This window comes from Dama dama, chromosome 23 (assembly GCF_033118175.1).
Source record: "Dama dama isolate Ldn47 chromosome 23, ASM3311817v1, whole genome shotgun sequence".
Lineage (NCBI taxonomy): Eukaryota > Metazoa > Chordata > Mammalia > Artiodactyla > Cervidae > Dama > Dama dama.
The window spans coordinates 70,167,764-70,180,281 of NC_083703.1; the positions used below are offsets into that span (position 1 = coordinate 70,167,764).

Here is a 12,518-nt window from a genome sequence, read left to right on the forward strand (position 1 = left end):
TAAAAACTTTTTTAAGGTTAAGGGAAAGAAGAGACAGGAATTCATAACCAAACCTAAGTTTGGCCACCATCCACAAGGCATGAAAAACTGCAGAAAGCCTTTATATAAAACAAACACGAAAAAAGCTGACAGTAGTGGCCTCTGAAGACTGTATGTGAGAGACTCCGGGCAGCTTTCACTTGTCAGCAGGAATCCTCTCTACAACATTCCTCTGGAGGTGTGCTTTCCATCAGGCCATGTACCATTACCAAGGTGCGGACAGGATGTGCTGATACCAAGCTGAACTCTTCACGCCTCTTTACCCTGAGAAAAGTTATTTGAGGAAACTGACTACCAAGATATGTGTTTTTTAATGGCATATCTCTATCTCTAAGTCTTCAGCAGTTTATCTGCACTTTCCAGTTTTTTCCAACATTCATATAAAGTAAATATTTTTGTACAAGCTGAAGAGATACTCTTTAGTATAATAAAAAATCCCGCTGTTGTTAAAAAAAAAGAAGTTAAATAAACTTCCCTCATTTCAATCCCTCATCCATTCCCATTGCTCCTAAGGTAGTTCATGCTATGCTATTATCACCTTATACTCAGTATCACAGCAGTTAAAACTTGATTATGCCACAGATTTGCAGGTCAAATATATCACCTATTTCCTTCCAAAACTTAAAAAAGTATATGAATAATTATCATTATTCCGCATATAATGGTAGTGTACTGCATTGAGAGGAGAGTGTACTGTTCAAATATCAAAACCACTAATTTAATAAAGGGGTTCAGTAATATAAGCAGCAAAGCTATGCAAAGGAGAATTCTCTTTTATCTGTAACCGTGTGTTCCATCCCCCTTCTTGTTAGCTAAATAAAACAGTGAATCTAGAAAATTGCACCTGACCAGTTTTCACAATATTTTCCTAAGAGCTGTCTGCCAAAAATTTTTAATAACTCTCATCAGGCTATCGCCCCTTTCCATAATTCTCTCTGGGCTTTATTTCTCTATTGAACATGATTTGGTCAATAACAGTGGTAAAAAGGAAGAGACTGTAAAAATAAACAACAATAAATGATGCCTAGAGGTAGGATGAATATAGGTTTAAAACATGCAGTTTACCTCTGAACAATGTGGGGGGTGAGGGGTGTTGCTGCTCCATGTGCAGTCGAAAATTATGTATAACTTTACAGTCGACCTTCCATATCCAAGGTTCTGCACCCATGGATCGTAGTACTGTAGTACATATTCAGTAAAAAAAAAAAAAAAATTCGCATGTAAGTGGACCTGTGAGGTTGAAACCCATGTTGTTCAAGGGTCAACTGTAACTAACAATGATCTGTAAGATGAAGTACCTTTGGTCCTAGGGAAGGCTGATCTGGAAAATCTATTTCTGTATTGATCACTATGCCCCTGGGAATACAGCAAACATCCAACACTGCATTACTGCCAACCAGGTAGAAATTAATTAGCTCTGTTCCCGTTCTGTTGTTAATATTCTGAGTAAAGGTTACTTCCTTATTTAATACAGAAGTAGTTATATTTATCCATCCTCAGATAGATGGTTTTCAGATAGTAAACGCCTTCCTACTGAAAGACCTTAGCATCTAAAACCTTACTGTTACAAACTTGCCCTTCTCACATGCACTGTTAATAATAACTGAGGAACTAGAATGCAGCAAGCAACATTTACTACATTATTTTTCTGAGTCATCATCATAATCTTATGAGTTAGGTACTGTTATTATTCCCATTGTATAGATAAAGAAACCAAAACACAGGATGTTAAGCAACTTGCCAAAGAAAACAGAGCCGGTAAGGAATGGAATAATATCATCCTTGCCATTACTCAAAGTCTTTTGGGATAAACAGAAAAAGAAAAGCTACTGGCAACTCACTCCAAAATTCATTAGTATCATTAAGTCTCAGAAATTTTCAATGATTTGTGGAGCATCTACTATGTGCTCATCATTGTGGTGCCTACTAACAAGATACCAGAGGAGAAGCAGAAGACAGTTATTTCCTCTCAAAATCACACTGCCAAGGTAGGGAGGCAAAATACACATATAAAACTAGAAAAGAAAATATAAAGAAAGAGCTACCTTTTCATAAATTCAACCATTCTAGACCTCACTTTTCACCTCAATGCATTTTTTAGATACATCACAGTTGACTGTGGAAAATCAGAGACAATATTCCCACTAACTGGTGGGGGCCATGAGTGGGAGCAGCAGTGTGGATTTGTGGCTAAGGAATAAAAATTATTTCATAATCTCAATTCAACGTAACACAGTGCGCCCATGTGTGTGTGTGTGTGTGTACATACATGCATGTGCCCTGCTGAGTCGCTCAGTCGTATCCAACTCCTTGCAATCCCGTGGACTACAGCCCACCAGACTCCTCTGTGCATGGGGATTCCCCAGGCAAGAATACTGGGGATGTGTGCATGTGTTTCCATGGTGGCTCAGACGGTAAACCATCTGCCTGCAATGCGGGAGACCTAGGCTCGATCCCTGGGTCGGGAAGATCCCCTGGAGAAGGAAATGGCAACCCATTCCAGTACTCTTGCCTGGAAAATCCCATGGATGGAGAAGCCTGGTAAGCTATATAGTCCATGGGGTCACAGAGAGTTGGACACGACTGAGTGACTTCACTTTCAAAGTGCAGCTAAAAGATTATATATATAAGAAAAAAGATCACAGAGATCCAAATATATGAATAAGACACTACCTACTTTAGTCCAGCGAGAGAAGCCAAATTTGCTAACGTATCTGATGTTCATGCCAACAGAACGAAGGAAGAGTTTTGGGTCCAGTGGGAGTGGAAAGAAAGGAAAAAGCAACCATAAGGGTTAAGTTCTGATAAGGTGACTCTTAGGAATGCTATAAAAAAGAAAAGCAAGTTAGAGAAATGTAAAATTTTACAACTGAACAAAGAAAATTATGTTCCCAGGCCTTTAACAGGTACTGAATATTCTGTATACACAAATGTGACATTTTTCCTCCCCCCCAAAACCTACTCCTAAAGCAACAGTAATCTCGACATCAATATTTAATGTCCAACTCAGTCTCTACTTTTCTATAACGAAGTCCAGCAGTTGATAAAAAATTACAAGGCATACAAAAAAAGCAAAGTGGAAGTGAAATGGAGACAAAGCTATAAAGAGAATCAATCAGACTGAGAGATGACCCAGATAGGGAATTTAAAACAACAGTGCTTAAGACAGTTATAATGTGGTACAGTGATTAAGAATTCACCTGCCAATGCAGGGAACATGGGTTCGATCCCCAGTGTGGGGAGATTACACATGCCAAGGGGCAACTAAGCCCATGCACCAAACTACTGAAGTCCACTCACTCTAGAGCCCACACTTCACACAAGAGAAGCCACTGCGATGAGAAGACCTCTCACGGCAACTCAAGAGCAGCCCTTGCTTGCCACAACTAGAGAAAGCCCGTGTGCAGCAATGAAGACCCAGAGCAGCCAATAAATAAATAAATAAATGAACTTTTAAAACTATAAAAAAAAAACCCAATGCTTAACATGTTAAACAATTTAGTAGACCATATGCATGAATAGATGGCAAATTTCAATAGAAAGCTAGAACATGTAAGAAAGAGCCAAAGAGAAATGTTTTGTAATGGTATCAGAGATGAAAAGTTCCTTTGACGAGCCCACCAAACACTCAATAAAATCAAGGAAGGAATCAAAGAACTTCAAGACAGATCACTACAGATCACCTAAACTAAAACACAAAAGGGGTGGGGGGTAGGGAGGACACAACAGACAGAACATCCAAGTGCTGTGAGATATGATCAAATGATACCACAGGCATGTAACTGGAGCGGGGGAAACAGGCAGAAATAACAATTGAAAAAAAAAAATGGCTTGAGATTTTCCAAAAATAAAGTCATCAAACCATAGATCTAAGAAGCTGAGAAAACCCTACAGAATGAATATAAACAAGTAAACAAATAAATACAACACAGAACACATACCTGGACACTTCACAGTTTAATTGCTAAAAATCAAAGTTAAAGAGAAAATCTGAAACACAGCTGGAAGAAAAAAGACATTACCTTCTGAGGGGGGGGGAAAAAATTCAGCACACTACTTGCAATCCAGAAGATAATGGTGTGGCACCTCTTAACCACTGAAAAGGGGAAGAAAGAAAGAAAAAAAGACTTCATGACCCAGAATTCTAGTCAGCAAAAATATCTTTCAAAAATAGAGGCAAAATAATGGCTTTTCAGACAAACAAAAGATGAGGTAATTCAATGTCAGCACACGTGCCCTACAAGAAAAGGTAAAGAAGTCCTTCAAGTAAAAGGCATATGATAACCAGACAAAAAATGAAGATCCACACAAAATAGTTCCAGAAATTATCAAAATGTAAGTATAAAAACTCTTTTCCACAAATTATTAATTATTCCAAAAGAACAATCTAAAGCAAAAATAGTAACAGTATATTGTGGAATTTATAAAATATCTAAAAGGAAAATGTATGACACCAATAATCACATAGGATAGAAGGGAAAAACTAGAAGCATACTGTATTGTTAGCATCTTATACTGCATGTGAAATGTGAAATAGTATAATATTATGTGAAGGTAGAATGTGCCTCTAAATTTGGACAGCTTAGATGAATGTATGAGTTCCTCAAAAGACACAAACTAGACAAGCTCACTTAAACAAAAGAACCTGAACAGCCCTTCATCTATTAAAGACGGCAAATTTGTAGATAATAACCTTTCAACAAAGAAAACTCCAGGCCCAGGTAGCTTCAGTGGAGAATCTCACCAAATAGTTATTGTACTTCATTTTATGTGCTTTACAGACACTACATTTTTGACAAATTGAAGGTTTGGGGCAACCCTGTTTTAACAGATGATAGTCAGCACGTTTTAGCAATAAAACTAATGAAAACAGAAGAGGGAACACTTCAATCTAATGTCGGCCAGCATAAAGCTGACAAGTCCTGCAACAGCAATATAAGAAGCCACACATTTAAGACAAAGATCAAAACAAAGACACTAAAATCTTTAACAGAATACTATCATGTTGAACATGGCAATATATGAAAAGGGTAATACATCAAGACCAAGTGGGATTTACCCTAGGTATGCAAGAGGCATTCAACATCAAAAATCAATTAATGTAATTCACAGTATCGACCGACTAAAGAAAAAACCCACATGATCATCTCAGCAGATACAACTATCTAACAAAATCCAACATTCACTTGTGATGAAAACTCTCCAGAAACTAGAAATAAAAGCAAACTTCCTCAATCTGATAAAAAGCACTGCTGAAAAACTTACCATTCATGAGACTGCATAATTTTTCCCTAAACTCAGGAACAAGCCAAGAGTGTCTAATCTTATCATCATATCACGTCAACATCATACCGGGGTGCTAGCCAGTGCAATAAGACAAGAAAAAGAAATAGTAAGAATACAGATTAAACAGGAAGAAATACAACTGTCTTTACTTGCACTCAACATAACTATTAATACAGTAAATCCTAAAGAATCTAGAATAATATTTCTAAAATCAGTGACTTGGTTTGCTAAGATCATAGGAATACAAAAGCCAACTGTATTTCTATATACTAGCAAGGAATTACTGTAAATTAACATTTTTAAAGTATCATTTTAAGAGTATCCCAAAACATAAATACTTAAGAGATAAATCGAAATTAAAAGCACAACCTTTTAAATGCTATAAACCAGCTTTAATTTGATCAATCTCTTCCCCTACACAGAAAAGCTATGGAACTTTCTAAAGAGCCTAGAACTTTAGAACACGCCAACTTATTTTCTTCTCAACTCTTTGGAAGGTTTTGCCAAGTAGCATTCCTTCCAGTAGATGGTCTCTTCTCTCACATTTTTCCTTGAAAGAGGTTCATCCTGAGACCTCATGCTGTAAGGCTGGTTATCTTAGAAGTAGGAAACTTAAAACCAGAATGCAGCCTCAGAACATTTTAAACTTGCAAAAGACAAGTTAAAAGCTTCCCCTCTGGGGAAGTGATGAGTCCAGGAACAGAAAAGCTTGAATAGTCACTAAAACCCCCAGATGACGTACAACCCTATGTAGGAGACCTGTCTTATCACTGCGATTTCCACACATTCACAGCCTCTATTAAGCAAGGCAATATTAGGCACTCATGTATTTCAAGACATGTCCCTCTTCCCAACACATCCCTGACACACTGAACTGGATCAGAGGTGGGCCCCTAACCTAACACTAGTCAATGACCAAACAGGCCAACAAGTGAGGACATGACATTTCTGGGGTGGGAAAAAACCTGCCAGGCAAAGTTGACTGTCTCTCAGAAATCTGAAATGGAAGGTGTCGAATAAGGCATAGGCAACACGAGTGGGCGCTGAGAAGTCATGAGTTTAAGAGAAACTAGAGGAGTCATAAAGGGCTCTGGACGTGGAAAAGTTAGGAGACAACATAACATACAAGTAAGTAGAAGCTATAAGGTAGAGGAGAACAATAAAGAAGAATGAGGAAAACACCGGGTGGAAAGAAAAGGGTGAGCAGCCAACTGAGAATCCTGTAAATGGCCAGGTAGGAAGAGAGACCACCCAAGAAAGCCTGCCTGTCCTGGATGCAGCAGGATGACCGTATTAGTCATCTATTGCCACAATAATGTGTACAACAGCAAGCCACAAGATCTCACTGGCATGAGCATTTAATTTTCCCTCAGGTGTCTGAGCTGCGCTGGCTCTGCCTTAAGCTGCAGATAAGCTGCGGGGGCTCTGCTCTATGGTCGCACTCCGAGGCCCAAGCTGAAGAGGCTGCAGCGACTCAGGGGTCTTCTCACAGTGACGACAAAGGCACGAAAGGACACAAGCCCACCAGTACAAGCACAGTGCAGACTCCTCCCATCATGTGTACTAACGTCCCCCTGACCTAAAGCAAGTCAGAGAGCCAAGCCCAAAGTCAAGGGACAGGGACACAATTCCATCCACCGTGAGGTTATGGCAAGAGAACGAATGTAAAATACTACTGCAAAGAACTGAAGAATTGGGGTCAAAGACTCAGAGATACAAAACACAGGGAGCATCCACCCCCCAATGCAATGTTACCTATAGACCCTATCTCCTCCCCCTCCTCTTAAGAGGTAGGATATCATCTGAATTGTTTTGTTGAAATACTTCTAATTTTAAAAGGGTGAGGGGGCTTTAAAAGTCAGGAGACATATCTAGAAAATACGGCAGCAAATGCTCAAGGATTTCTAAAGATGGAAGGTTCCGATAAAACACACCACTCTACCACGTTACTCTGAATCTCAAATCAGTCTGCTGTGGGTCCAACAGTCGCAGGCTCCCAACAGCCAAAGTAAATGAGTACTGTTAGCACCTTTGTGGCTAAAAAACACTTTTCAAGAATAGCATTACCTACCTAATTTGTAAAAGAGAAAAAAAATCACGGACCAAAAAAAAAAAGTCAGTAGAGTCAAATCTAAGAGTACAGAAGAACAAAATGGTAGGAAACAAAATAGACAAATGTGGAAAATTAAGACATTTGATTTGTTGAAGGTACAGGAAATATTGTTGACTAAACAGAGAAAGGTTTTTTTATTTAAAGAAAGACACAACCAAACCAAAATGGAGTCACTTGTGCTAAGTCCAGGTCACCAAATAGCAACTTAATACCTAATTTACAGTTTCAACTTCTCCCAGGAGAGGAATCTTAAACCAGTCAATCTGTAGTTACCTGGTCAGCACTAGTGAGGTAATCTGCTTGACAGACTTCTGCAGTCCCCTAAAGGAAGGTGACCTTGCCACAAATAATCCACGCTTTGCAAGTAACTTCTTCATCCCATTCCCTTCTGCATATAAATCTTTCATCTGACATGGCTCTTTAGAGCTCCCTTCTGTTTGCTGGATGGGACGCTGCCCAATTCATGAATCATCTAATAAAGTTAATAAGATCTTTAAAATTCCTTCAGTTGAATTTTGTTTTCAACAGGTTTGCAAGAGTTTTGTTTCTTCAAAAAGTAAGTAAAATTCTGGGTATACTTTGGAACTCTGACCCATTCTAAACAATGAATTTACTCCCTGTAAAAGAATTAACAGTAACTCAGTAATGTCTGTTAAAAAAAAACAAAAAAAAAAACCTCATTCATCAGTAAACAGCCAAGCAAGTCAAAGAGAACATGAGTATTATATTCTTATAAGCAGAAATTAGAGTCACAATGCACAATACCTTTGAATGCTGTTCAAAGATTTTTAAATGCTCACTGTGACCCACACCATACTGGCAAAAATTAAACTCATGGTCAATCAGCCCACAGCTAAGCAGAATAGAAAACGCAACAGAACTATGTTGGCAGTAACAGGGATGCAACATGAACACGCCTGGGCATGCCATGACATTCTCAAATCCCCTGCTTCACATTAGGCTGGGTTTAATATGATGTGATGGCTTCCCAGGTGGCTCAGTGGTAAAGAATCTGCCTGGCGATGCAGGAGAAGAGGGTTCGATCCCTGGGTCAGAAAGATCCGCTGGAGGAGGAAACGGCAACTCACTCCAGTATTCTTGTCTGGGAAATCCCTTGGACAGAGGAGCCTAGCAGGCTACAGTCCATGGGGTTGCAAAGAGTCAGACACGACTGAGCACATACACACAATATGATGTGAGCTAACACATCTCATTCAACTCTGCATGAGTTCTCTTCACAGCCTAGAAGCTTTAAAGTTCTAATTCTGAAAATGGGTCTTAGCATAGCAACTCTGGAATACACACCATAATAATGCACACTATTTCACTGAAAACCAGATTTCCAGCTCCCAGGTACCTATAATAAGCCTCATATGCACCAAAGAATCCCAATGTGGACTGAAACAAAAGCAGCCCCTGCAAAATTCATCCCAACAAGATTTCTCTGTCTCCACTGAAACAAGCTTAGGAGATGACTATCTAAAAGCACATCCTTAAAAGAAAAATCCCCTCTCAGTGGCCATCACAACAGAAAATTCAAAATAAAAATCCTTCTACAGAAAACAACTTTCCGCCCACATGCAGGAGGAAGGTTAAGGTGATCTGACTTAGGAACAGCTCTTTGGTGGTCAAATGTTCTGATAAGGAGAATGCCAAGGCTGTTTAACTTCAGCTAATCAAAACGGTGAAATGGCAGGAGAGGAATATGGTTTGCTCAACACTGGAACAGATTATTAAGAGTTATCAGAGCTATGACATCACTTTTCTCATGACGTTCACCTGGCTTTTACAGTTTGGATTATTTTATTCCTAGTCCCTATTTTCAATCTCTATTAATTGACAGAATACTAGTCTTAAGTTTAGACACATCACCGAAGACTCACAGGTTTGTGTATGCACAGACAAGTCATGAGGAAGTCAGAGGTGGTGCTTTAAGACCAAGCCCAGCCCCCAGAGTGGTCAGAGCAGACTCTGGCCTACCTCACAGCTCCCTGCTTGTCTTGCAGCAGTCTGACCCCTGCGTTTCTCAGGTGACAGCCCTCACACAGCCCAACAATGTCAGGGCAGGTTCTGAAACACGGGTGTAAATGAGCTGAACTGTGTCCTCCCACACCCCAAAACTTGCAGGTTGAAGCCCTGATCCCCAGTACTTAAGAATGTGACAGTATGTGGAGAGCAAGTCTTTACAGAGGCAAAGAAGTTAAAATAGGGGTCTCTGGGGTGGGCCCTAGCCCAATATGGCAGGTGTGCTTTTAGGGGGAGATCAGGAAACAGAACACAGAGAGAAGACTAGGTGAGGGCAGGGTGAGAAGGAGCACTGCAAGTCAAAGAGAAACCAAACCTGCCACCCTGACCTGGGACTTCCAGCCTCCAGAATTAGGAGAAAATACATCTCTGGGTAAGCCACCCAGTCCGTGGTATGTTATGGTAGCACCAGCAAACTGAGAGAACAGGGAACACTTTTTGCTACAAATTCGCATGACTAAGGGAGAGATGCTACATCAAAATCCATTCTCCCTTAGGAAATTTTTGATGGCTTACAGGACATCTCAAGTCATCTAAATTATTTTAAAAAAAAATACCACATTCATAATAAGCATCTCCATAGTTTTATCTAACCTCAAAAAAATCTTCCACAACATCAACAGGAAAGCACTGCAGGGAGTTTTTCTTTGGCTACAGCAGTTACCAAGTTTGACTTCCATTCTCTGCCTTCTCCATGATGCATTTACAACTGGTCACTAGAGTGGTCATCTCCCACCCACAGCTCCAACTAAGAAGGCAAACTTGCGCACTAAGGTTTTCCTCAAAATTTCTTCCCAAAGTAGTATTTTTGGCCTTCTTACTAACACAAGTTTCCAAAGATACCATGATGCTTCACATCTCCACACTTGAACTTGACCACCTGGAAAAATTCTAACCCTTTGACGACAAGACATTTCACCTCCAATAGAAAGTCTTTCAAAAACCATAAAGCAAGTCTTTCAAAAGTCATTGCAAAAACCATAAAGGTTTCCCAAATCTTCATTTTAATTATGTGTAATTATGTGCGTGTGTATCCCCTTCTCCTTCACTAGACAGAAAGCTCCTTGACAGAAGAACTTATTCATCTGTGCTCGCCAGGCCCATGCAAAGCACCTGGTGTGTGGCACTTGCAAATGCCACCTGCATAAACAAAGGCCACCAATGAATCCATACCAACTCTCAATGGCGTAAGCCACATGTGATTATTCTGGATCTCTTCCTGACAGTATGATGGGCTATCAGTGCTCTCCAGCATATGAATCCCACAATCACAAAGCTGAGTAAGAGAAACCAGATACAAAATGAGACGTTCTGTATGCGAGTGTGTGTGCTCAGTCGCTTTAGTCATGTCTGCCTCCTTGCAACCCTATGGACTGCAGCCCACCAGGCTTCTCTGTCCATGGGATTTCCCAGGCAAGAATACGGGAATGGGGTGCCATGCCCTTCTCCAGGGGATTTTCCTGACCAAGGGATTGAACCTGTGTCTCCTGTGGCTCCTGCATTGCTGGCGGATTCTCTACCCAGTGAGCCACAGGGGAAGCCCTACAAAGGAATGTACACACGTAAAAATCCAGTGAGCAGTACCCCTGATATCTGCACACGTCACCGAATGCACGTTATACTTCAAAAACCCAATCTTTGGACTTCCTGGTGGTCCAGTGGTTAAGACTCCACACTTCCAGCACAGGGAGTGTGGGCTCGATCCCTGGTCAGGAAACTAAGATCCCACATGCCACACGGTGTAGCCAAAAAAAAGTCTTAGCTTGCAGCTAAGCTACAAGGAATATCCCCATCTCCTCACACAAGTAGGACACGGCCAGAGTTGCAGTGTACCTGTGGGTGTTACATGGGTAGTGTTTTTTCCCTCCTATAACTGGCCCACAGCATAATCCCTAGGCGTCCAGTTGCCCTACTGCTGAGGCATAGGATCCAAACGGCATTTCAGGACACTAGGGCAAAGGGGGGAGATTTTACAACTGGAAGCTCTTTCTACTATATCATTAAGAACCTATAAACACACTGGAAATAATATCAGAAGGAAACCTCTGTCCATCTCTCTAGAAATTTTCACTTAATTATTTTGCAAATATTTACCTACCAGGCTAACTTCTATTCATCCATCAAAACCCAACTCAAATGTTAACTCTTCTGAGAAGTTCCTCCCAATCTCCCATATGCCTTAATGGTCCTTTGACTGTTCTACTTATTTTGTCTCACTGCAATTTAAATATTGCTCGTGTCTATTTCCCCTACCAGACCTGTGGTAACATTTGTTACCCTGGCACCAGGTACATCACATGGAACTTAGGAAGCATGCAAATGTCTACAGAACTAATTTGAAATATGACTACCACTTAACAAGCCCTACCATTTAAATGCCCAACTCGAGAGCCCTAAAATAAGTGGTATTTCCCAGATAAGGCACAGTCTGTACTCAAGAAGAGGGAGTGAAAAAACTATAAATATTCTCTAGGACTATGTTATTTTTAGTGTTGTGGTCACCAGCCTCTAACAGTGAACTTCAGGGTAGCAACCTGGAGACTAAGTGACTTAAATGATGATCCCGGGATCTGCCAGGTAAGCTGTACTCCTCAGAAGGCTGGAGCAGCAGACGTGGTCCCAGAGGCCGCAGGTTCACCTAGTCAAGGCCGGGTCTCCAGTGTCCTACATTACATGTAACAACAAATAACTCAGCGACTCTGAACAAGATTCTTTATCTTCCTGTACCTCAGTTTTCCTCATCATAACATGGGGAGTTGGGGAGGCGGGCACTAACATAATCTACAACCTTACAGTTTTAAAAGATTAAATATAAAATGATTAATATAAAATATAAAGTGAGAATATACAATGTTTAGTTCCCAGCATACAGTTAAGCACTCCACGAATATTTGCTCTAATTATTCTGCTGCTCTCAGTTTTCTTTGAAAGTGAAAGTTGCTGAGTCATGTCCGATTCTTTGCGCCCCCATGGACTATTCAGCCCATGGAACTCTCCAGGTCAGAATACTGGAGTGGGTAGCCTTTCCCTTCTCCAGGGGATCTTCCCAACCCAG

General features: G+C 40.5%; 1 protein-coding gene across 4 annotated transcripts in view; it reads right to left on the bottom strand.

The window, feature by feature from the left end:
* Positions 1–12,518, bottom strand: part of CHD6 (chromodomain helicase DNA binding protein 6) — a 193,015-nt gene that overhangs the window by 161,067 nt on the left and 19,430 nt on the right. The window contains exons 1-2 of one of the 4 annotated variants that reach the window (XM_061127306.1): positions 4,062–4,077; positions 1,105–1,218 (exon numbers count right to left, since the gene is read on the bottom strand). The exons of 2 other annotated variants lie outside the window; for them this stretch is intronic. The gene's annotated coding sequence lies outside the window, so the exon portion shown is untranslated. Of the gene's footprint in view, positions 1–1,104; positions 1,219–4,061; positions 4,078–12,518 lie in introns of those variants that run through there. One more of the 4 variants, XM_061127305.1, reaches the window with a different exon arrangement.